The sequence below is a fragment of the Emys orbicularis genome, chromosome 5 (assembly GCF_028017835.1).
Source record: "Emys orbicularis isolate rEmyOrb1 chromosome 5, rEmyOrb1.hap1, whole genome shotgun sequence".
Classification (NCBI taxonomy): Eukaryota; Metazoa; Chordata; order Testudines; family Emydidae; genus Emys; species Emys orbicularis.
The window spans coordinates 143,748,918-143,772,844 of record NC_088687.1 but is presented as its reverse complement, the minus strand read 5'-3'; the positions used below and the strand labels follow the sequence as shown (position 1 = coordinate 143,772,844).

Here is a 23,927-nt window from a genome sequence, read left to right as displayed (position 1 = left end):
GGCCCTTGTAGTTCAGACAGGGCCGGCTCCAGGCAGCAGCGAAGGAAGCAGGTGCTTGGGGTGGCCAATGGAAAGGGGCGGCACGTCCGGGTCTTCGGCGGCGGGTCCCTCAGTCCGAAAGACCCGCCGCTGAATTGCCGCCGAAGAATGAAGCGGCGTGATTGAGGTGCCGCCGATCGGCTTTATCTTTTTTTGTGAGCTTCGCCGCTTGGGGTGGCAAAAAAGCTGGAGCCGGCCCTGAGTTCAGAACATACAGACACAGCGAAATGGACCGGAGTTTAGATAATCTTGTTGTTTATGAATAATGACGACTGCGTTGGCTGAAATGGCCACCTTCTCTCCAGTTTGGGAAAAGCTGGCACGGGATCCACTGTGCGGTTATCTAGAATGGGGAGGAGTCATTTCCTTTTTGTTCATCACCGTACTTGGCTGCTCATTATTGTGCTCAGCTAAACCTCTGCTCCCTGTTTGAGATGCAACAGTCTCCTCCTTCCCCTGTAAACGTTAACACTGGAGGCAAGTCCCAGGTCTTAGGCAGGATCACAGATGAGCCAGGCCACTGGGCTAGCTGGAAGGGGTCACCCGGTCAGAGTGCTAGAAGCAGGCTAAGCTCAGTCTCTGAGGCCGAAAGGGAAACCTGGACTTCCAGGGTACATCTACATTGCAATAAAAAACCTGCGGCACCAAGTCTCAGGGCCCGGCTCAGCTGGCTCGTGGGGCTTGGGCTGTGGGGATAAAAAGAGCAGTGTAGATGTTCAGGCTCAGGCAGGGCGCAGGCTCTGAGACCCTCCCCCTGTAGGTCTCTTCTTGCAGTGTAGACGTGCCCCTGTTTTCCTAGCTGATGGGTAAGGATGAGGGCTGCAGAGGATCATGATGTTTGGTTTCTTACTGAGGTTTTGAAAGTCTCCATTTCAGCCTTTTAAGATGCTGGGGTACCATGGTGATGGGGGTTGGTGGGGGTGAAAGATGTAATATTAAAAAGGCAACAAAATAAAATTCCAAAGATGGTCAGTTTTAACATTTGATCCCAGTTGCTCCTGACCTGGGCTCATCAGGGTACCACAAGGTGTGGCCAGTTGTTTGACTGCACTTGCGGGTTGTTCTTAAAAATACTCGAGACCAGATACACTTGGCTAGGTTTGGTTATTGTCTAAAGCCACAACAGTGTGATATGGGAAGCAAATTCTCACAGTGTGTTCGCCTTACACAGAAGGTGTGCTTCAAAGACGAGCATTTCAGCTAGCAGTATATATAAGATGATTTTACAAGTTACAAAACTCTCTCTACATCACTAAAACCCAACCCACCAGGCTGTCCCAGATCCTTTACTTGTTGTTCTGGACCTTCCTTAGTTTTGTTTTGGGTACCAACATTCCAGGTACTGGTCCGTGAAAGCACCTCCCCGGCTTGTGCCAGGGCAGAACATTAATGTATTTTTGCCTTTGACAAGTGTCCCATTTTCTAATGCCAAAGCTGACTTCAGCTTTGTGAAGTGTTGTGGGATACTTGACGTGGTGAACAGAACTGTAGGAAGAGCCTAATACATTCAGTTAACATAACTTCCCAGTACTTGTATAAAGAATGTATATTCTATTAATATCATGCACATAATACCTATCAGTGTGGTGTATACTATGCTTAACACATGTTTTGGCTAACAAGGGCAATTTAGGCGATTTTTTTCAATGCCATAAGAATTCTGGGGAAGACTGATTAGGGGACTTGCCTAAGCACCTTTAATGTAGGGGGCACTGGCCTTTGATTTAAAGAGAGAACGGTTTGCATTCATGCTGCATCCCATCCCTTCAGCCTACAGTTCCCTGCAAAAGCACTGTGCATGCACCGTAACTTGTCGAAGGGGTGTTTGTGGGCAGGGCCGGCTCCAGGGTTTTGGCCGCCCCAAGCAGCCAAAAAAAAAAAAAGCCGCGATCGTGATCTGCGGTGGCAATTCGGGGGAAGATCCTTCGCTCCCAGCGGGAGTGAGGGACCGTCCACCGAATTGCCGCCGAATAGCTGGAGGTGCCGCCCCTCTCCCGAGCAGCCGCCCCAAGCACCTGCTTGCCAAGCTGGTGCCTGGAGCCGGCCCTGTTTGTGGGTCCTAAAGCTCTTACAGGCTTAACATGCTGGCCAAATTTGCAGCATGTCCACCTCTAGTGGCTGGTCAGCTGGAAGATAAAACTTACTGCTGCTGCCAGCTAATGGAGTTGCCCCCCTGCCTCACATGGTAGAGGTCTGTGCTGTGCTATTGAAGGTCCTAGGTTCAAACTCTGCTTATGATTTGTGTGGGAAGAGAGGGGATCATTACACACACACCCCCCCCCCCCCCCCCCAAGCAAACACTTGGTATCAGTCTGCCATGGAATGCTTTGAATAATAATTAAAAAAAACTGTTTGGAGAAAGAATTCAAGCTGGGAGCTCAACCCAGAATTCCAATGGGTGGTGGAGACTGCGGGAACTGTGGAATAGCTACCACAGTGCAACGCTCCGAAAGTCGATGCTAGCCTCGGTACTGTGGACGCACTCCGCAGACTCAATGCGCTTAGTGGGGACACACACAATTGACTGTATCAAAATCGACTTCTGTTAAATCGACCTAATTTCGTAGTGTAGACATACCCTCAGAGATGAAAGGCTTCTTCTTATCTCCAGCTCTCTGGGGCAGGGAGCGCGGCTGTTTCTGAATATCGTGCAGCTAGAGAATTCCAGTGCATGTCCTGAACAGGCTCAAACTGAAAGCACAGACAGATTTAACCTGCCTGACACTTTCTTTCTAGACTGTCCTTTCCCAGCCCTGCCGGTATCCTCCTAAATCCTAGCTGGAGGCAGTGTGAAGTTGTAAGCCACGCCGACTGACTGCTCCTAGGAGAATGCAGTATGTGCTCGGCTGCCAGCTCCACAGCAGCACGTCCGTGTCTTGCTGGGCAGTCGTTAATCTCTGACATGTTGCTCAGGCCAGTCACGTACCCGCAGCTGCGCTCCCCGGGCTGGGGTTCCCTCCTGCTGTCGCTTTCTGATGAGACGGTTAGACTGGTGCTTCGTGAAGGTGGATGGTGCCAATACAGAGCAGGCAACTAAATATGGGATCTGGTTCGCTAATGTTGCACCAGTGTTGGGTTTGTCTTGGATAACGATAGAGTTGAGAGGCAAACTAGACAGCTAATGACTTTGTGAAAGGTGACCTTTGCAGGGAAATAGACAAATGAGGTTCATCTCAGTTTTTTGGTGCTTTGATGCATGTTGTGGGCCATAAGAGTTTTTGCAGGCCAAGTTTTGCTGCTTGGGTTTCTGTACATTAGATGTTCAGGTCTCAGCTACTTTTTGTTGGGAAGCCGGTTTGGAATACTGGAGAATTTAGGAGGCTTCAGACGAAAGCGTCACAAAGGAAATGAAACTGGATTGATGACACTGGAAAGTGATGTTAATTCGGAGGGTTTAAAACTATTTTTGGCATCTGCTGAACTCAAACGCCCAATAAGCAGTTGGGAGAAAAGATCTTGCTGTTAAAGATTCAGAAACTGTAAGGAAAGGCTAAGAGCTGCTTTCAGTTCGTATCCAAGACCTCCACTTCTGCCCTCTTACAAGGGGAGACAAAACTCGACATTCCTGCTATATCTGTTATGTGAAAAGCAAGAAAAGAACCTACTTTATGTGCCATGAGGCAGCAAACAGGGCACGACCCTTTGCAGGTCCCCTTTAAGAGGGTAATGGACCTATGAGAGCAGAGGAGCTGCCGTGCTCTCAGTACTGGAGACCAATGCAGGCTGGCTGTCATCTGAACGCTGCCCACCACAGGCCCCTTAGCTGACTAAGTGGCAACACCCCACCAGTGGGATAAAAGATGGAACCATCTGACTGTCCAGAGATGCTGTTAGTGGCTGATCAGTGACCATGAGGGCCCTTGCTGTGACTTAGAAAAGTCTGAAGTTGATTAACCCTTTCATAGTTATTATAAAGCTGTACTCTGGTGGTCCTTCATTATATATACCTTCTCAGAAGGTTTTGTCGTAAAGGCACTGGGCCGGGTCTCGGGATTTGGGGTCAATTCCCACACCTCTGCCACACACTCCCTGTGTGACCTTGGGTAAATCACTTAATCTCTGTGGGCCTCGATTCTCTATCTGTAAAATGGGACTAATAATCTCTTCTTTGCCTCTTTAAATTGCAAGCTGTTGCTGTGTGCATGTGCACAGCATCTGGTGCGATGGGGCCCAGAGCTCAGTTGGGGCCTCTGGGTGCCACTTGGATACTACTAATAAATAACCCCTGAGGGCTGGGCTATTATTCCAGCTGCTGCTCTGGGGTCCTCTGCACCCTTTTGTGGCTGCCTTTCCTACTGCACCCCCCAACATAACTGATTTCCCCCCCATCCTTTAATATTTGGTGGGGTGAAAGGGTTAACGCAGTGTCTCAGCTGCCCATCTTTGGATGGAGAGCATCTCAGACCATAATTAATGACCAGCGAATACAGTTACTCCATCAAATTATTTACTGAACCTGGTCCATTAGGAGTAAGCTATTAAAGAGCAAAGCAGATGCACTTAGGAGTTCGGCTAATGTTCCCTCGCCCTATATCATTTCATCCCAGCTTGCGTTCCCTCGTGTGCTTTGCTGAATGCGTGTGGCCAGCCGTGATTGCCTTTAGACTGTCGCTGTGCATTGTATTATGCGTCCTGTTGTATCTTCCACCGAGAGGCTGGAGCTCAGCCTGTTTCAAAATAATTCTGCCTGCAAGCCTCGGGTGAAAGGAGTCGCTCTGTAGTGAGTGTGGTGTCTGCGCTTGATTTGCAATAAGTGACCCTGATGGGGTGTGCAGCCAGGCGATGGAGGGGCTCAGAGCTTGCAAGGTGGGGCAAAAGGGAAGGCAATCTGCCCTGCTCTCCTGAAACTGCCAGTAATGGGGTGGAGCCCTCCTGAAAGACATGAGAAGAAGCAGGAGATAAGGGACAAGTGCTTCTAGGCTGTCTGGCTTTAAGGAGGTGGGATGGGGTGGGGGGGCAGGACCTTCTCTATCCTGCCTGCTTGTTTAGGAAGCTCGAGGCCAGAGGCCTAGTCCTAGGACAGACACACTTATCAGGGGGTGATTAAATCCAGAGGCGTTGTGATCTGAGGAGCTGAGTAGGTCTGGGGGTCGGGAGTCCTGGGTTCTGCTCCCAGTTCTGCCACTGTCTGGTCGTGTGGCTTTTGGCAGCCACTTCCCCTTCCTGTGCCTTGTTTTCTCTGTAATGCAGGGATTTAAGACCCTCTTCACTAAGCATGCTGAGGTGCTAGAAGTAATTGTGTGTAAAGCCCTCAGTGATGGAGAAATGCCCTGTGAAACGTATCTTTCAGTTCAGTTCACTTAAAACTGACTGAACAGAAAGAACAGGAGTACTTGTGGCACCTTTAGAGACTAACAAATTTATTTGAGCATAAGCTTTCATGGGCTACAGCCCACTTCATCGGATGCATAGAATGGAACATATAGTAAGGAGATATGTATACACATACAGAGAACATGAAAAGGTGGGAGTTGCCATACCATCCCGAATGCACCAGGTGAGAGCTGGCTAGATGACCCCCAACGCTCTCTGCATGTTCCGTCCCCTTCCTCCTAACGAGTGGTACCCAGCAGACGAGCTTCATCCTTCTCCATTTCCCCCCAAGTCAGTTAAACTCTGAGAGAAGTTCTAGAGCGACACAGCCAGCATGTGCCTGCTGCGGATACGGGTTGTGATGTTCCTTGAACGCTGTGTTCTTAGTCAAGAAGCCGTCCTCCCCCTCTTCCCGAGTCTGTCTGTCTCCGTCTGCCTTGCTATCTCATCAGCCCCTCTGTGCATCCTGTGCCAGCCATATCGCTGCACGCCATTCCTCGGCTGCTTCCCACTTCTCCTCTCCCTGCTCTTTAGCTTTTTTCCTCCTCTGTCCCCCTTCCTCCCCCAGTTGATGTTATGTACTCGCCATGGCCCCAATCTTACGGCAGGAGCTGCCTGGGAAAACCTCCTCACCTGCGTGACGCCCTGTTGACTTCATCGGGGCTCCGTGTGGGGACAAGATTGCCCAGGTCCGGTTGCAGACTCGGGGCCCATGTGCCCTCCGTGGAGTGGGTGAGCTGGTTCAGCGAGGAAGGAGCAGTCAGCCCTGTAGTGAGTGGTGGTTCCTCCTCCAGGGGGCAGTCTTGAGGCCAAGAATCTCTGGGGTAGAAAGAGAGCCAACCCGGGCTGGGTGAGAGAACAGACCTGGCCCATTTGGGTGCAGAGACCATCTTCCTTCCCAAAGGGGGGTGAGGTGGGTGAGTGCGTCTCTGGGTGCACACACACCGAACCGCAGCCATCTCTCCCTCTTGGTGCCTGGTTGTGTTCCTTCCCCGTGGCTCTGAGCTGCCCAGGCGATGCCTAGAGATGATTATTTCTGTTACGGTGCTGCTTAGGAGCCTCGCTCATAGAGCAGGGCCCCATTGTGTCAGGTGCTGTACGTGCCCACAGAGGAGAAGACAGTTCCGGCCCCGGAGAGCTCACAACTGAAGTGTCAGATGGGGGTGTGTGACATGCAGATGAGCCGGGCAAACCGGGGCTGGGGGGTTGGGAGAACGAGAGCAGAGTAGGAGTTCAGCAGAGAAGCAGCTGGCTTGGCTCACCTCTTCCTTAACCAGTGGCTATTGCGGGTCACTGGATGGTACCAGCTTCGGTCACCTCGGCTTTGGCTGGAGTTTGTGGTGATCTCGAGGTCAAAGGTTCTGCTGTCTCAGCTGGCTTGTTCTATGCCCGAAGCCTGCATCCCTCTGACAGACCTATGTGGGACCCTGGCACGGTCAGGTGCTGCCCTGCCCTGCCTCAGTGGCGCCTTGTCTTTGTGGCCTCAGCCCTCCTTCCTGTCCCTCTGACTTCCTCCCATGATCTGGGCTCCCCTCCTTCCGTCCCTGGCCTAATCCTGTAAGCCCTCAGTACATCCTCTCCTTCCTGGTCTCCCCACAGGATGGGGGGACATGGTTACTCTTGGCGCTGTCTGGTCTAAGGGTGCCTGGGCTACAGAGCACCCAGGAGGGGCTGCTGCTCATGCACGGTATCCTGCTGTCTTAGTCCTGCCTCCGACCTGACTGACTCTCTTCTGCACCTGGGGCAGCTCTGGATCCCACCTGGGCCCTTCTGAGAGCAGGCTTGGGTGCCCATCCCAGACACTAAAGGGAGGCTGGCCCAACAGTTAGGGCACCAGCCTAGGGCTTAGGAGACCCAGCTTTAACTCCTGGCTCTGCCACAGACTGCCTGTGTGACCTTGGGCCAGTCACTTAGCCTCTCGGTGCCTCAGTTCCCATCTGTCCAATGGGGATAAGAGCACTGGCCTGCCTCCCAGGGGTGTTGGGTGGATAAATGCATTAATGAGGTGCTATGGTGATAGGGGTCAGATAATTAGCCAGATCCCACCCCTAGCCCACACTCTTGGAGCATGTCAGCCACTGGGCACTCAGACCACGTGGGCACGCGAAAATCCCAGCTCACTTGGGCGTTTGGTGGCTATTTGCCCCCCACCCAACCATTAAGGCTGTTTGTAAACTTCCCTGGGTATGTCTGGCCTGCAGCTGGCAGCGACCCCCCCCCCCCCCCCGTCTGGCCTGCAGCTGGCAGCGACCCTCCCCCCAGCAGACATGGTCATGCTGCCAGGGCTTGTGCCAGCATGCTAACATAACAGCGTGCCCATTGGATTGGGCAGCAGCTCAGGCTGATAAGCCCACCCCATCCCCTGGGTCTTAACTGGGCTGGCTGGCCTGAGTTCCCGCTGGATCCGCAATGTCCATACTGCTCGAGCCCCTCCCGGCTGGGCAGCTTGCTTCCCGCGGCGGTGGGGAAATTGTGGGCCTTCAGGGTTTTAAAAATGCCTTTTAGATCCTCTGCGAAAGGGTGCCCCAGAAATGGCAGAGGATAACACGAACAGGCCTTCGGGAACTGCTCACCATTCACTTGCTATGGCCTAGTTTTGCGTTCGATGGATGTCACGTTCAAAGGAGTGTTGTTTTTTTTCAATTCCACCAAGTATCTGGGTTTTGTTTTAAATAAACCCTTAGCATATATGCATCAGATAGGGTCCTGCTGCTGGTGGGAACAGACTGATTCCAAACCAGATTCAGGAGACAATAGTATCAGCTGCAGATTTTGTATATATGAACCAGGCAAGTCGCAGGATTCTGTGGCTAAACGTGCCTAGCATTCGAGTCTGAAGTGGCGTGGAGCTGGCTTATCGAAGGATGATAGAGGGCCTAGGATTCAGCTGCACCAGTGCAAACCTCTAGTGTAGATGCAGTTGGCACCAGTGCTGATAAAGCTGCACTGGGGTAAATCATGGATGTGCGAGGGCTTTGCCTGGATACAGTGACATCCAAGGGCATCAGTGACCGTATTATTGGCTCCGTGGAGGCCCCTGTATGGAAGGAGTCTGGAAGGGTCAGTTCAAGTCCCCGGGCACAAAGTGTTCATGTGCGACTGCTTCCATCAGCGGGGATGGAAACTGGGTGGCCTCCGGAGCTGAAAGCATCAGGCTTCTCGAGCTTGAGCCAGTCGGTGTGGCTGGGACTGTAAGGAACTGGTGTGGATCAGCCACAGGAGGAGATGTGTAATGAGTCTCTGGCCTGGTGGGTCAGACCTGCTGCTTAAAGTGCTCTCTGCCCTCCTGAAATTGTGATCTTGCTGGGGTCAGGTACTGTGTGTTCTGGGTTTGTCCAGCGCCTAGCACGACAAAGCCCTGGACTGTGACTGGGGCTCTGGGGGCCACCCCAGCACAGAGAATGGTTGGCAGTCTCAGCTGAGAAGCCAGGGACTGAATAGGCTGCAGAGATTGAGGCAGAAGCTCCTCTCAAGGCAGGTCTGAGTAGGGTGAAGGGAGTGCGGGGGGAAACATGCCCAGCTGTTGCCCTTGCTGGGTTTATCTGGTCAATAAACCCAAAGCAGCTTCAGGGCAGTTAATCTCGCACGGCATTCACACAGCTTGGAAGTGCCCACGCCCCAGGCGTGGAGTGGTCTGTTCAGGATTGAGCTAAATCAAGGTGATTTAAATCAGCGATTTTAAACCATCATTTCAATCTCCAAGTGGACAGTCTCAATTTAAATCTGAGATTTAAATCAGCTTTTCCATTTGTACTTCAGTTATTTTCTAAAGAGAGGTGCATTCTTGTTGGTTGATATAACCACCAAAACATGTTGATTTACAACTAAATAGAGTCTTTATGCTAGATTTGGTACATCTTTTTGTTATTTTGGAGAGTACGCTATAACTTTATACAGTTAGTTGAGCAATTATATAGCTTAATATTTTCCAATTCTTATTGTACATGTTTAGTGTGTTAGAAAATGGTGAATGACATATTGCTTGTTTATTGGATAATTAACTTTTTGCTCATGATTTGTATCAAGCTCCATTAGGATGTGAACTGGAATTTAATTTAAAACAGTGAATAATATTTATTTTTATTAAAGAAAACCTGGCGTGTTTTGGATACATAAACTTCTCATCAAAACATGGTTCACATTTACAGCTACATGATTTCTTAAACAGAGGAATTAACTGTAATCAGTGAATTAAACTAATTATTTCAGCTTAGCCAGGGAAAAATTTCAAATATGCCTAAATGAAAGCTTAAAAGTTCCCACTTGCCTGAGGCCTGGCCTACACAGGGAGGGGGGATCAATCTAAGTTGCGCAGCTTCACCTACGTGAATAACGTAGCTGAAGTCGACGTACTTAGATCGACTTACCGTGGTGTCTTCACTACAGTGATTTGACTGCTGGCGCTCCTCCGTCGACTCTGCCTGCGCCTCTTGCCAAGCTGGAGTACAGGAGTCGATGGGAGAGCGCTCGGGGATTGATTTATCCTGTCTAGACTAGACACAATAAATCGATCCCCGCTGGATCGATCGCTGCCCACCGATCCGGATAGTGAAGACATACCCTGAGTCTCTTGAAAACGAGACAATAGTCTCCTGAGTTACTCAGGCTTTTAAAACTAGATCTTATCCACGTCCTGTATTCATAGACTGGAAGACAAACAAGTTTTCCTGCTTTTTCAACTCCTAATCGATTTCTCAATTTTGAATGAATTAGTCCAAATGAAGGAAATATTCTTTCTCTGCCTGCAGAAAAGCCTGCTGCTGTCAAAAGCTGGTTTAACTCTTCAACATATCTGGTTCCAGGTGCTTAGCTAATGACTTCCTCCAGTTCAGTGCTGTGACTTTCTTTAAAAACATCATCAGCAAACATGTATTGCTGGAGTAGTTCACCTCCGCTCTGCTGCTTTTTCAGCAGTTATCCCGGGACTTTGGGTTGAGAATATTGGCGAGAAAATGAGGCGGAGTAAGTGCTTGAGCCATCTGCTTCTTTGCTGCCTGCAATCTAACTCTGATGCTGGGTGTTTCTTTCTTCAATGTCTCTTGAGGTTCTTTCCAGATGCCAGCAGCGTTAACAGTACAGCAGCAATCTTTGTGCCGTTTGTCCAAAGCTATGGAAGTAGGTGTCAGTATATTGGGCAGATCTTCTACGTTTCTCTTTAGTCCATTGTTGCCGACTTTGGCTGTGATAGTTCCATCTCTATTGTCACCATTTTGCTTCACAAATTGTCATCAGAATAGATCAGTTCTTAATAAATAGCTGAAAAGCAGTCAACGGCTGAAGTCCATCATATCGCTTGGGGGAGAATTAGTTCAGATCCTCCTGCTCTGTTCAGTGAAGCTGAAGTAAAGTGGTTGTCATGGAAGTATTTTGCAATTTCAGCAACATTCTCCTTTATTCCTGGAGGTGCACTCAAGTCTTTGGCTAAAAGATGTGTCCAATGAGCACTGCACTCCTGTGTTATAAGTTTCACGTTCCCTTCATTACCACCTTCTAGGTTTCCTCTCATCTTTGCTACATCTGTAGCATCACATGTGACAAAGCTACACACTTGAATTTCTGTTCAGTGTTAGAGCTTTTATTGCTACTTTTACATATTTTGCTATATGGGCATTTCCTGATGGATCAATTGTTTCTGTAAGATAGACCAATGATTGTCAACCTGTGGTCCATGCATCCCATATGCCTGTGTCTAAGGGGTCCGTGAATGACCTAGACTTAAAACTGACTGAACAGAAAGAACAGGAGTACTTGTGGCACCTTTAGAGACTAACAAATTTATTTGAGCATAAGCTTTCATGGGCTACAGCCCACTTCATCGGATGCATAGAATGGAACGTATAGTAAGGAGATATGTATACACATACAGAGAACATGAAAAGGTGGGAGTTGCCATACCAATTCTAAGAGGCTAATTAATTAAGATGAGCAATTATCAGCAGGAGAAAAAAAAACGTTTGTAGTGATAATCAAGATGGCCCATTTCAGACAGTTGACAAGAGGTGTGAGGATACTTAACATGGGGAAATAGATTCAATGTGTGTAATGTTTCAGCCATTCCCAGTCTCTATTCAAGCCTAAATTGATGGTATCTAGTTTGTATATTAATTCAAGTTCAGCAGTTTCTCGTTGGAGTCTGTTTTTTGAAGCTTTTCTGTTGCAAGATTGCCACCTTTAAGTCTGTTACTCAGTGACCAGAGAGGTTGAAGTGTTCTCCTACTGGTTTTTGAATGTTATGATTCCTGATGGTCAGATTTGTGTCCATTTATTCTTTTCCGTAGAGACTGTCCGGTTTGGCCAATGTACATGGCAGAGGGGTATTGCTGGCACATGATGGCATATATCACATTGGTAGATGTGCAGGTGAACGAGCCCCTGATGGCATGGCTGATGTGATTAGGTCCTATGATGATGTCACTTGAATAGATATGTGGACAGAGTTGGCATCGGGCTTTGTTGCAAGGATAGGTTCCTGGGTTAGTGTTTTTGTTCTGTGGTGTGTGGTTGCTGGTGAGTATTTGCTTCAGGTTGGGGGGCTGTCTGTAAGCGAAGACAAGTCTGTCTCCCAAGATCTGTGAGAGTGAGGGATCATCTTTCAGGATAGGTTGTAGATCTCTGATGATGCGCTGGAGAGGTTTTAGTTGGGGGCTGAAGGTGACGGCTAGTGGCGTTCTGTTATTTTCTTTGTTGGGCCTGTCCTGTAGTAGGTGACTTCTGGGTACTCTTCTGGCTCTGTCAATCTGTTTTTTCACTTCAGCAGGTGGGTATTGTAGTTTTAAGAATGCTTGATAGAGATCTTGTAGGTGCTTGTCTCTGTCTGAGGGATTGGAGCAAATGCGGTTGTATCTTAGAACTTGGCTGTAGACAATGGATCGTGTGGTGTGTCCTGGATGGAAGCTGGAGGCATGTAGGTAAGTATAGCGGTCAGTAGGTTTCCGGTATAGGGTGGTATTTATGTGACCATCACTTATTAGCACAGTAGTATCCAGGAAATGGACCGCTTGTGTGGATTGGTCTAGGCTGAGGTTGATGGTGGGATGGAAATTGTTGAAATCATGGTGGAATTCCTCAAGGGCTTCTTTTCCATGGGTCCAGATGATGAAGATGTCATCAATGTAGCGCAAGTAGAGGAGGGGCGCCAGGGGACGGGAACTAAGGAAGCGTTATTCTAAGTCAGCCATAAAAATGTTGGCATACTGTGGGGCCATGTGGGTACCCATAGCAGTGATGCTGACTTGAAGGTATCTATTGTCCCCAAATGTGGAATAGTTGTGGATGAGGACAAAGTCACAAAGTTCAACCAGAATTCAACTATATATACAGACGACAGATTTCCAAAGGGGTCTGCCTCCATTTGAAAATGTTTAGGAGGAAATGAAAAGAAGGTTGTAAACCACTGAGAGAGACAACTCCATCATCTGTCTCCCAAGCGCATATTACTGGATTATTGTGTACATTGCTCCATCCATTAAGACCCAGATTACCACATTTCCCATCAGGTTTTTTTTGCACACTGTTCAATTTCATACGCTGCATCCAGCAATGTCTGCTTTGCGGGGTAGAGTGCAACGTGGTCCTAATGAGTGAACCAGGTTGATGAAATGTTTGTTCTGAACAAGATGAAAGGGAGACTGTTGCATAAACGAATGGGGAAATATTTTCATCTATGGAGTCTTGCTGAAATTTGCTGGTCCTGATTACGAGCTCACCCATGCTCTTATGGGATGATGAAGAAAGTCTTTTGATACCGGTATTTTCCTGTCTGAGGTATGTTTAGTTGCGGCACTGCTGGTGTTGCCAGCAGATTACTCTGAAGCTGTAGATGCTGAAGATGATGGATGTTCATTATGTCGAAGCTGGACCCTGAAACAATGTTTTTTTAAAAGTAAATCGCACTCGCTCACTTTAATTATATAAAAAAAAAAGTGCAAATGGACGAATCCTCCTACTTTAGCTGCTTGTACCACTAGATGATATCATTTATTCTAAACCCAGTTTTATAGGGAAAATAATAAATCATAAGGAGTATCTAAATCTTTGTGAAGCCTTATCTCTAGCAACATATCAAACAGTTTGGAGGAAATTTTTTTTTTAAATGTTAGAATTCATAAATGCCCAATAAAACTTTACTTTTAAACAGGAAATTTTCACCTAGGAGGTTTGATTATACTGAGCAATAAAAAAAATAATTTCAGAAGTCCAGCAGTAACAGTAAACTGGTATCACTGCTCTATAGCCAAAATGCTTCTGAAATAAATGTAGTCAAACTTTACTAATTCTGGGTCACTGAGAACGAAAATGATGCTTAAAATTGTTGATTGGCTCTAGTTTTCAAGATATGCCATTGGGTCAGTATATACGACCCTTGACTTGGGAATGGCGGAGGATAAGTGAGTTATAAAGGGAAGGGATCTCAATTTAAACCAGAAATGACTAAAATACATCTTGGACTGGATCTATGAATAAATCTATGACTGGGTTTGGACAGTACTTGCTTTTTAGGCAAAACAATGAATGATGCAATCTGAAGCTGGTATTGCGTCATACATGATATGAATTGCATCATGTTATTCCTAGAAGTCATGGATGATGCAATCATAACGAAGCTTACATCACTCTGCTGAACAAATTGCCCTAGATCAGCTCTAGAAATCATACAGTGTCGTGCTCTCTTATTTGTCAGTGTTTGATTTTGCAAAGGGACACATTTCTGTTTAGTGAAAGTGAGCAGAGATGCCTCGTACTTGTGTGAACAGTGCAGATAACTTCTGCTATGTTTGTGGTGAAGTGACTTTTGCATCACAAAAGCACAGTATAACCACTATGGTTAAGAAAGCCTATCACCTTTATTTTGGCTGCAAAATTGGAGATCAGGACAAGAGGTGGGCCCCACACATATGTTGCAACACTTGTGCAACAAATCTTCGCCAGTAGTTGAACAGGAAAAGGAAATCTATGCCTTTTGCAGTGCCAATGATTTGGAGAAAGCCAACAGATCATACCAGCAATTGTTACTTCTGCATGGTGCCTCCAGTTGGGAAAGGTGTGTCAAAGAAGAAAAAGTGGACTGTGCATTATCCAAACATTCCATCAGCTATACGCCCAGTACCCCACGGAGAAGGACTGCCGGTTCCTGATGCACCAGAATCATTCTCACTTGAGTCAGACGAGGAAGAGGAAGAGGATGAAACTTCTGGTCCTGAACCATCAATGTCACAGGACCCACATTTTCTCCCATCCTCCTCCTCTGAACCACACCTCATAACACAAGGTGAACTGAATGACCTTGTCAGGGATTTGGAACTACCCAAGAGTAAGGCAGAGCTGTTGGGCTCCAGACTACAGCAGTGGAATCTCCTGTCAGGTGATGTTAGGGTTTCCATGTTCCGTGACCGTCAAAAGGATCTTGTCCCATTCTTCTTCATGGAAGGTGATCTTGTAGCCTGCAACAACATCGATGGTGTGATGGCAGCCCTCAACATCGTTCACGATCCAGATGAGTGGAGACTGTTCATTGATTCATCGAAGACGAGTCTTAAAGCTGTTTTACTGCATAATGGCAATGTTTTGCCATCAATTCCAGTTGGTCATGCAGTCCATATGAAGGAAACCTATGACAACATGAAACAACTTTTGAGGTGCATAAACTATGACCAACATCAGTGGCAGCTTTGTGGCGATTTGAAGGTTGTTGCTCTCTTGCTTGGTCTGCAGACTGGATACACAAAGTACTGCTGTTTTCTCTGCGAATGGGATAGTCGTGCAAGAGATTCCCACTACATCAAGAAAGATTGGCCACTCCGACAGTCATTGGAGCCTGGGAGGAAAAGTGTTCAGCATCCACCACTTGTTGAATCAAGGAAGATTTTGTTACCACCCTTACACATCAAGCTGGGTCTGATGAAGAACTTTGTCAAGGCCATTGACAAAACACAAGCAGCTTTCAAGTACCTCCGTGGAAAATTTCCAAGGTTAAGTGAAGCTAAGATAAAGGAAGGTGTCTTTGTTGGTCCTCAGATTCGTGAACTTCTTCGAGATAATGCATTTGACCGTGCACTGCGTGGCAAGGAAAAGACGGCATGGAAAGCCTTCCAGTTAGTGGCAATCAATTTTCTCGGAAACAACAAGGCAGACAACTACAGGTTGTTGGTGGAAAACCTCCTCAAGGCATACAAAAGCCTTGGTTGCAATATGTCACTAAAGATACATTTTTTGCACTCTCATCTAGATTTTTTTTCCACCGAAGTGCGGAGCAGTGAGCGACGAGCACGGCGAGCGATTTCACCAGGACATTGCAACAATGGAACAATGGAGAAACGCTATCAGGGCAAATGGAGCCCATCAATGCTTGCAGACTATTGCTGGACAGTGACAAGAGATGCTCCATTTAATGAATACAAGACACAAGCCAAGAAGCGCCGAGTAGACACTGAATAGGACTAAACTATGTACATAATAGTTTTTTGCCTTTTGTTTCATAATAAATTTTATTTATATAACCCTTTTGCTGATTTTTAAAGTGTTACATAAACAGGACAGGTGAAATATTATCATGTAAAGCAACTATAAACCTAGGTTTACAATTTATGATTAAAACTCTACTATCTACACAATATACATAGATATAAAATGTAAAAACTTAAATATCTTAGAAACAGTAGCCAATCAGTTGTTTTAATTGTCATATTTGAATTCAGCACATCAAAATACATAATAAATAGCACATTTTATCTCTGAAGCAGACGACTTCTCAAAAATTGTAGACCAGTGTATTTAATAACATACCAGTTCTAGTATGAACACATTTTGAAATTCGTAAGTAATTTGTCATAACTCTGTGTTTTGGTCAATCTAGGTTATCATTTACTAGCAGAGGCAGTCTGTAAGAACAGTGCAAAATTAAAGTTTACTAACCAGTTGATCCAGCTTGTTCGACAAGTCCGTATGTTCATCTTCAGTTACTGCCTTCTTAGGACCCTTTCTCGTCATGTTTCATTCTGACAACCAGCCCTTGCATCTCTTTGTTGTGCTGTTCAGACTTGGCACCTGTTCCTTTTTTACCCAGAGGTACAGGAATGTCTTGAAAATATTCCCAAATAGGGTCTTTTTACGACCTGCAGCCATGGCAGGTTTTTTCCTCGCCAGTTCCCAGCTGTTGAAATCATCCCTGGTGGCTGCGCTCTGGAGAATGTTGTCACCTTTTCACACAGTGTCTTGCTTTGATACCAGCGGTGCACATTCTGCTCCTTCTCCCTTGTCACACAAGTCCTCCGCCCCACCCCCAGAAAAATAGAAGAACTAACGACAATCCAGGGCGTCTGCTCGTGTAACCCACACATCTTTTGCACTGCAGTGTGGTGTTTGTTGAAAGAAAGCAAGGGAGGCAGTTGTGTTTGTATCTGTCGGTGTACACATGTAAGGAGACAGAGCAAGGGCATTGATCGGAGGCCCTAGAACCATCCAGAAGCAAGGGCTGGGAGTTATTGGGTGGATGAGTGTTTTTCGAGAGTAAGTTTCTGTAGGATTACCATATTTCCACAATCAAAAAAGAGGACACTGGGGGGGGAGCCCCACCCCGTCCCCATCCACTCTCTCCCACTTCCCACCCCCTGACTGCCCCCCTCAGAACCCCCCCCCCTGCTTCTTGTCCCCTGACTGCCCCCTCCTGAGAACCCCCCACCCTAACTGCCCCCCTAGGACCCTACCTGTCCCCTGACTGCCCCGTCAGGGTGGCAGGTTTGTAGAAATTTTAGTGGTGCCCAGAACCCGCCCCCCCCACCTGCCTAAGGCTCTGGGAGGGGAGTTGGGTGGGGGGAGGAGGTCTGGGGTGCAGGTCCTGGGCTGGGGATTAGGGTGCAGGAGGGGTGCAGGGTGCAGGCTCTGGGATAGTTTGGGTGCTGGGTGAAGGCTCTGGGCTGGGGTAGGGGGTGGGTGTGCAGGAGGGGGCGAGGGGTGCAGGCTCTGGGATGGAGTTAGGGGGTGGAAGGCAGTGCTCAGGGAGGGGGTGCAGGCTTTGGGAAGGAGTTTGAGGGCAGGAGGGGGTGTGTGGGAAGGGGGAGGGAGTTTGGGGATAGGAGGGGGTGTAGGGGTGAGGGCTGTGGGTCTGAGGATGAGGGGTTCATGATGCAGGAGGGGGCTCAGGGATGGAGCAGAGGATTAGGGTGCAGGGGGATGAGGGTTGGGGCTGAGGATGAGGGGTTCATGATGCAGGAGGGGGCTCAGGACTGGGGCAGAGGATTAGGGTGCGGGGTGATGAGGGCTGGGGATGAGAGGTTTGGGGTGTTGGAGAGGCTCAGGGCTAGGGTGGAAGGGCAGGGTAAGGGCAGCCTGCCTTGCCATTAGTGGATGGGGGGCACTAGGACCCTGGGGCAGCAGACAGCAGTTGCTGCTGGGAGGGCGTAGGAATGTGCTACTTGGGCAGCACAAGCAGGCAGGGGAGAGGGGCGTGCTGCTTTCTTTCGGCCAGGGACCGGGGGGGGACGACCCGCGGGGGGGGGGGGGGGGTGGCAGGTGGTGGCCGGGGCCTGCTCCAGGCAGGGCCGGGGGAGAGACCCAGCCCCAAATATTGCTGGAGCAGGGCCCCCGGCCCTGGATATTACTGGAGCTCGGGCACCACAAAAGAATATAACCCGCCGCCCCCCCACCCCATATTCACCCCTCCACCCCCAGACAGGCCCATCCAACCCTCCCCCTGCTCCCTGACTGGCCCCCGGGACTCCCCTTACCATGCCCATGCCGGTCAGATGCTGGCTCCACGTGTAGGCAAAACATGCTGCCGGTGGGGCTGTTTGTGTCGTTACACCGGGCTGCAGACAGCAGGGGCTCTGGCTGCTGGAGGCCAATGGGAGCGGCTCAATCAGGCCCAGCCTCCCAATCAGCCAGGCCGCACTCTGCATGGGAGGGAGGGGAGGGGGAAAAATCCCAGACCTTTTAACCTTGTTACCAATTCCTCCCGGACGGCTATTTAAAGATGCAAAAGCCGGACATGTCCGGGGAAATACGGACGGATGGTAACCCTAGTTTCTGTGGTGGGTGAAGTCAAGGCACAAAATGAGATTAAATTAGCTAGAGGCGTAAAAGGTAACAAGAAAACATTCTACAGATACATTAGAAGCAAGAGGAAGACCAAGTACAGAGTAGGCCTGTTACTCAATGAGGGAGGAAAAATAATAACAGAAAATGTGGAAATGGCAGAAGTGCTAAATGACCTTCTTGTTTGATTTTCACCAAAAAGTTTAGAAGCAATTGGACATCTAACTTAACGAATGCCAGTGAAAATGAGATAGGATCAGAGGCTAAAATAGGGAAAGAACAAGTTAAGAATTTCTCAGACAAGTTAGATGTCTTCAAGTCACCAGAGCCTGATGAAATGCACCCTAGAATACTCAAGGAACTGACTGAGGAGATGTCTGAGCCATTAGTGATTATCTTTAAAAAGTTATGGAAGACGGGAGAGATTCCAGAGGACTGGAAAAGGATGGGGTCTAAATTAGCTGTTACCATTCAAGAAAGAGATCTTGGGGTCATTGTGGATAGTTCTCTGAAAACATCCACTCAATGTGCAGCGGCAGTCAAACAAGCGAACAGAATGTTGGGAATCATTAAGACAGGGAGAGATAATAGGACAGAAAATGTTATATTGCCTCTATATAAATCCATGATACGCCCACATCTTGAATATTGTGGGCAGATGGGGTCTCCCCATCTCAAAAAAGATGCATTGGAATTGGGAAAGGATCAGAAAAGGGCAACAAAAATGATTGGGGTATGGAACAGCTTCCATATGAGGAGACTTTTCAGCTTGGAAAGCGATGACTAAGGGGGGATATGATTGAGGTCTCTAGAATCCTGACTGGTGTGGAGAAAGTAATTAAGGAAGTGTTATTTACTCCTCTTAACACAAGAACCTAGGGGTCACCAAATGAAATTAACAGGCAACTGATTTAAAAGAAACAAAAGGAAGTATTTCTTCACACATCACACAGTCAACCTGTGGAACTCCTTGCCAGAGGATGTTGTGAAGGCCAAGACTATACCAGGGTTCAAAAAAGAACTAGATAAGTTCATGGAGGATAGGTCCATCAATGGCTATTAGCCAAGATGAGCAGTCCATTCCCTAGCCTCTGTTTGTCAGAAGCTGGGAATGGGCGACAGGGGATGGATCACTTGCTGATTACCTATTCTGTTCGTTCCCTCTGGGGCACCTGGCACTGGCCACGGTCAGACGACAGGATACTGGGCTAGATGGATCATTGGTCTGACACAGTATGGCTGTTCTTATGGACAAACTGGAGAAATGGACTAAAATAAATAGGATGAAATTCAATAAGGACAAATGCAAAGTACTCCACTTAGGAAGGAACAATCAGTTGCACACATACAAAATGGGAAATGACTGCCTAGGAAGGAGTACTGCGAAAAGGGATCTGGGGGTCATAGTGTATCACAAGCTAAATCCGAGTCAACAGTGTAATGCTGTTGCAAAAAAAGCAAACATCATTCTGGGATGTATTAGCAGGAGTGTTGTAAGCAGGACACGAGAAGTAATTCTTCCGCTCTACTCCGCACTGATTAGGCCTCAGCTGGAGTATTGTGACCTGTTCTGGGTGCCATGTTTCAGAAAAGATGTGGACAAATTGGAGAAAGTCCAGAGAAGAGCAACAAAAATGATTAGAGGTCTAGAAAACATGACCTATGAGAAAAGATTGGAAGAATTGGGTTTGTTTAGTCTGGAGAAGAGAAGATTGAGGGGACATAACAGTTTTGAAGTACAATAAAGGTTGTTACAAGGAGGAGGGAGAAAAATTGTTCTTGTTAACCTCTGAGGATAGGACAAGAAGCAATGGGCTTAAATTGCAGCAAGGGAGGTTTAGGTAGGACATTAGGAAAAAACTTCCTAACTCTCAGGGTGGTGAAGCACTTGAATAAATTGCCTAGGCATGTTGTAGAATCTCCATCACTGGAGATGTTTAAGAGCAGGTTAGACAAACCCCTGTCAGGGATGGTCTAGATAATACTTAGTCCTGCCATGAGTGCAGGGGACTGGATTAGGAGACCTCTTGAGGTCTCTTCTAGTCCTAGGATTCTGTGAATATTCATAACTTGAGAATTGAGCCAATCAGAGCTCAGATGAGGAGAAGCTATAAAACAGGAGCACGAGACGACGCTAATGGGCTCAGTGGATGATGCAGATGAGATGCATGATGGTGTCTCCTGGAATTGGAGGTGTGATCCAAACAACTGTGATGACTTTGCCAGTCTCCTGCACCCAGTAGCACAGCCTCTGGGTCCCCTGCAGGATCAAGCCCTTAATGCATTGCATGACCTATTGTGCCGTGTTTATAAAGCTTGACCTCAAAAGTTAGATGTTTTCCCCGTGATTTTCTTTGTATAGAAAAGCAGCCATTAACTCCGATTTTGATAGAGGCTCATGGATTCAGCATATTAATTTTTATTTAAATGTTTTAAGAGATTATAAGAAGTTTAGGCCTTAACATATTTTGTATTAAATTCAGATTTCATTTTAAACAGGCTTATTTTAAAAAGAAAAACTTATTATTTAAAATCTCATCTTTTTTTTTTTTTTTTTTTTTTTATTAACCCATCCTGATTTTGTTTACCCTGAAGTTGGTTTCATACTTCTGAAGCCACTGGGTTTAAGCCTGGCAAGCATCCATCCTTTGTTTTAACCTTACGAGGGCAGCACTGCCGATCTGTCACTAGCTCCACACACTCTGTCGTGTCTGTCCCCCTCCGCCCGTCCCCCCGTGCAAAGGCAGAGCAAGATTTTGTGGGTCGTGCCCAAGCAGCAGCAGTCCCGCTAAGAGGCGTTTGAGTTTAGAAGATATGATTCTTTGGGGTGGATATGCTTTTCTACATTTGCATACAAATGAAAATACTTCAAGTAATTTTGTGTGTGTGTGTGTGTGTGTGTGTGTGTGTGTGTGTGTGTGTGTGTGTGTGTGTATGTAAAAAAAACAAAACAAAAAGTGATATGTCTATAGGATGCTGGACAGAATGGGCAGGAAATGTGACACTCTATTCAAACTTGTCCCATACTCCACTGGCACAGTTACGGGTCTAGCTGTCCTCTTTTCTTTCCTCATCTCTGAGTTCACCCCCTTGGCTGTTCAGCCTCTTACCTTTACCTGGCTGGGGGTGGAATTTTGCATTTCTTCTACGCAGAGTCAGGGACCCAGGTACATTGCCCTGTCTCTAGCAACTGCTTATCTCCTTCAGGTCCGCCTGTGTTTCAGGTGCTGTTTCCTCCCTTTGGGGCTCTGTGACTCTGCCCAACAGCCTCCCGAAAACCAAGTATTTGTATTCAGCTGTTGGAACAATGCTTTAGGGAAAAGGATTTTAAAATGACAAACAGCCTATTGCATTTAGACTCATCTAATCTTCCACTTTAGTACGAGCTGAGCGAGCCAGGCTTTCCTCTGCAGTTAGAGGAATGGAACAGATGCCACTCACGATGTCCTAGCACACCCATGGCTGTCTGACTCTGTCTGGTTCTCCAGTCTGCCCTGGTCAGGGGGGCAGAGTCTGATATCCAGTCTGACCCCTAGACTGAGTAGCTCTTCCACTGGATGGTACTGAAACACTGTGCTAATTACAGAGCGCCCCCCCCCACTTCTGTAATAGCCGCCCACTCTTGCTAAAAACGACACAATTGCGGATTGGTGTCCCATTGGAGTAGAAAGCAGTGACCTGGCTTTTGTCCATTTTCTTAGTGCTTGTTCTGTGGATGCTGGATAGACCAATCTCTGAACAGAGTTGGTTACAGCAGGATAACCTCTTTTTCTGATATCTTCTAATGCCCAGCTCCCAGAAAGTGATTCTGTCTCAAGCAACTGTTTAATTAGATTAAGGTCAAGGTCAAGACCAAACCCGCCTCCCATTTGCAACAGCTCCCCCCAAAACAGAGAATGCATTTTAAAAATAACCTAGCAACAATGTAGGTTTTCATCCGAGACTGACTGTGGCTTGCAGACTTAAAGACTGTGTAAGCCGGTGTGTTACGATGCCACCTGCTGCCTGGAGCAGCTCAGCTTCTGGTCCCAGTCAGGAGGTGTTCGGCAGGAGGAAGGGCAGGTCTGTTGGTTAGTGTGCTCGGGGGCTTGGAGGGGCTGGGTTCCCATTCCGGCCGCGGACTAGGACAAGTCACTTCACCCCTCGGTGCTGCAGTTCCCCCTCTGTGAAGTCGGGTTAATAGCCCTGCCTGGGCCCACAAAAGGAGTATGAGGATGAGCCATTAACAGGGCCTGACCAAATTCACAGCCGTGAAAACATGTCATGGACTGTGAAATCTGGTCTCCTGCGGGGAGGGGAGCGGCAGGACTTGCTCTTCCCCTGCACAGCCGCTCTGGGGAGGAGTGGGGGAATCAGACCCACCTCTGGGGTACCTTCCGGGGCTGGGCGGCAGCTGTGGAGCTTCCTGCAGCTGCAGGAGGGTGGTGGAGATGGATCCATGGGCGGCGCATGAGCCACCCGTTGTGGGAGGCTAGCCCCTGGCCCCACCCCTTTTTCCTGAGGGCCCCCCTCCCCCACTGGAGCTCTGAGCCCCTCCCTCCTCCCAGCGGCTACCAGCCCTGCTGCCCCAGTCCTGGGCCGCCCCGCCCAGAGCGCCGTGGCCCCAGCCCTGGAACACTGCGGCCCCACTGCTGGGAGTCCTGAGCACACAGGGAGGATGGTCCCAGCCCCCCCCCCCCACACTCCCCCGAGCGCCAGGCAGTGTGAACCCAGCGCTGGGCGGCCCCAGCTGCCCCAAGTCCTGGCTGCAGGCTGGCCACCCTAACCCCCACCCCAGCATGCTTCCCAGAAGAGGAGCAGCCTGCCTGGACTGGGGCCAAGGGGGAAGTGGCAAGCAGGAGGGGGCCTTGGGGCAGAGCGTGGGTGGGGCAGTTTGGGGAGGCTTAGCTTTCCACAGCCTAGGATATGTGCTGCCCATGGGTGGGTCTGATCTCCCCCCAGTGCTGCTGGGAGCATCCTGCAGCCAGGACAGGTACCTGGATGTGGGTCTGATCTCTTCTCTCTTCCCTCCCCCCCCCCCCCGGAGAATGGCCATGCAGGGGAAGAGCAAGTCCTGTCCCTCCCCAGTCTGGCTGGGAATAGCAGCAAGGAGCCCGTGACTGGAGTCCTCCCAGCATCAAGGGGGGAGATCTGACCCACCTCCGGGAAGCTCCAGTGAGCAGGGCAGAAGTGAGGGTGGCAATCCCGCGAGCCCCTGACAACAGCTTTGCTACACCTCCCCATGATTCCGTTTTGGGTTGGGACCCCCTCTGGTTACAACTCCCTGAAATTTCAGATATGAACACCTGAAAACGTGCAATTGACTAATTTTCAAATCCTATGGCCATGAAATTGACCAGAACGGACCCTGAATTTGGTAGGGCCCTAGCCATTATTATCTGAGCCACACAGCCGTGGCCATGATTCCATGAGGCACTTTAGCTTGTGGGCAGTATCTGAAGACACGGGGACTCCTCGTGCTTCGTTAGGCATGTATTTAGGTGCCTTGCAGATGGGGCCCATATCAAGGATCAAGATTTCCTGTCCCGCTTGCTCAGAGCTCCTCT

General features: G+C 48.4%; 1 protein-coding gene across 4 annotated transcripts in view; it reads left to right on the top strand.

Moving 5' to 3' along the window:
* ADISSP (adipose secreted signaling protein) overlaps positions 1-23,927 on the top strand; it is a 174,443-nt gene that overhangs the window by 7,113 nt on the left and 143,403 nt on the right. The window contains exon 1 of one of the 4 annotated variants that reach the window (XM_065404865.1): positions 6,038-6,084. The exons of the other annotated variants lie outside the window; for them this stretch is intronic. The gene's annotated coding sequence lies outside the window, so the exon portion shown is untranslated. Of the gene's footprint in view, positions 1-6,037; positions 6,085-23,927 lie in introns of those variants that run through there. 4 annotated transcript variants of the gene reach the window in all.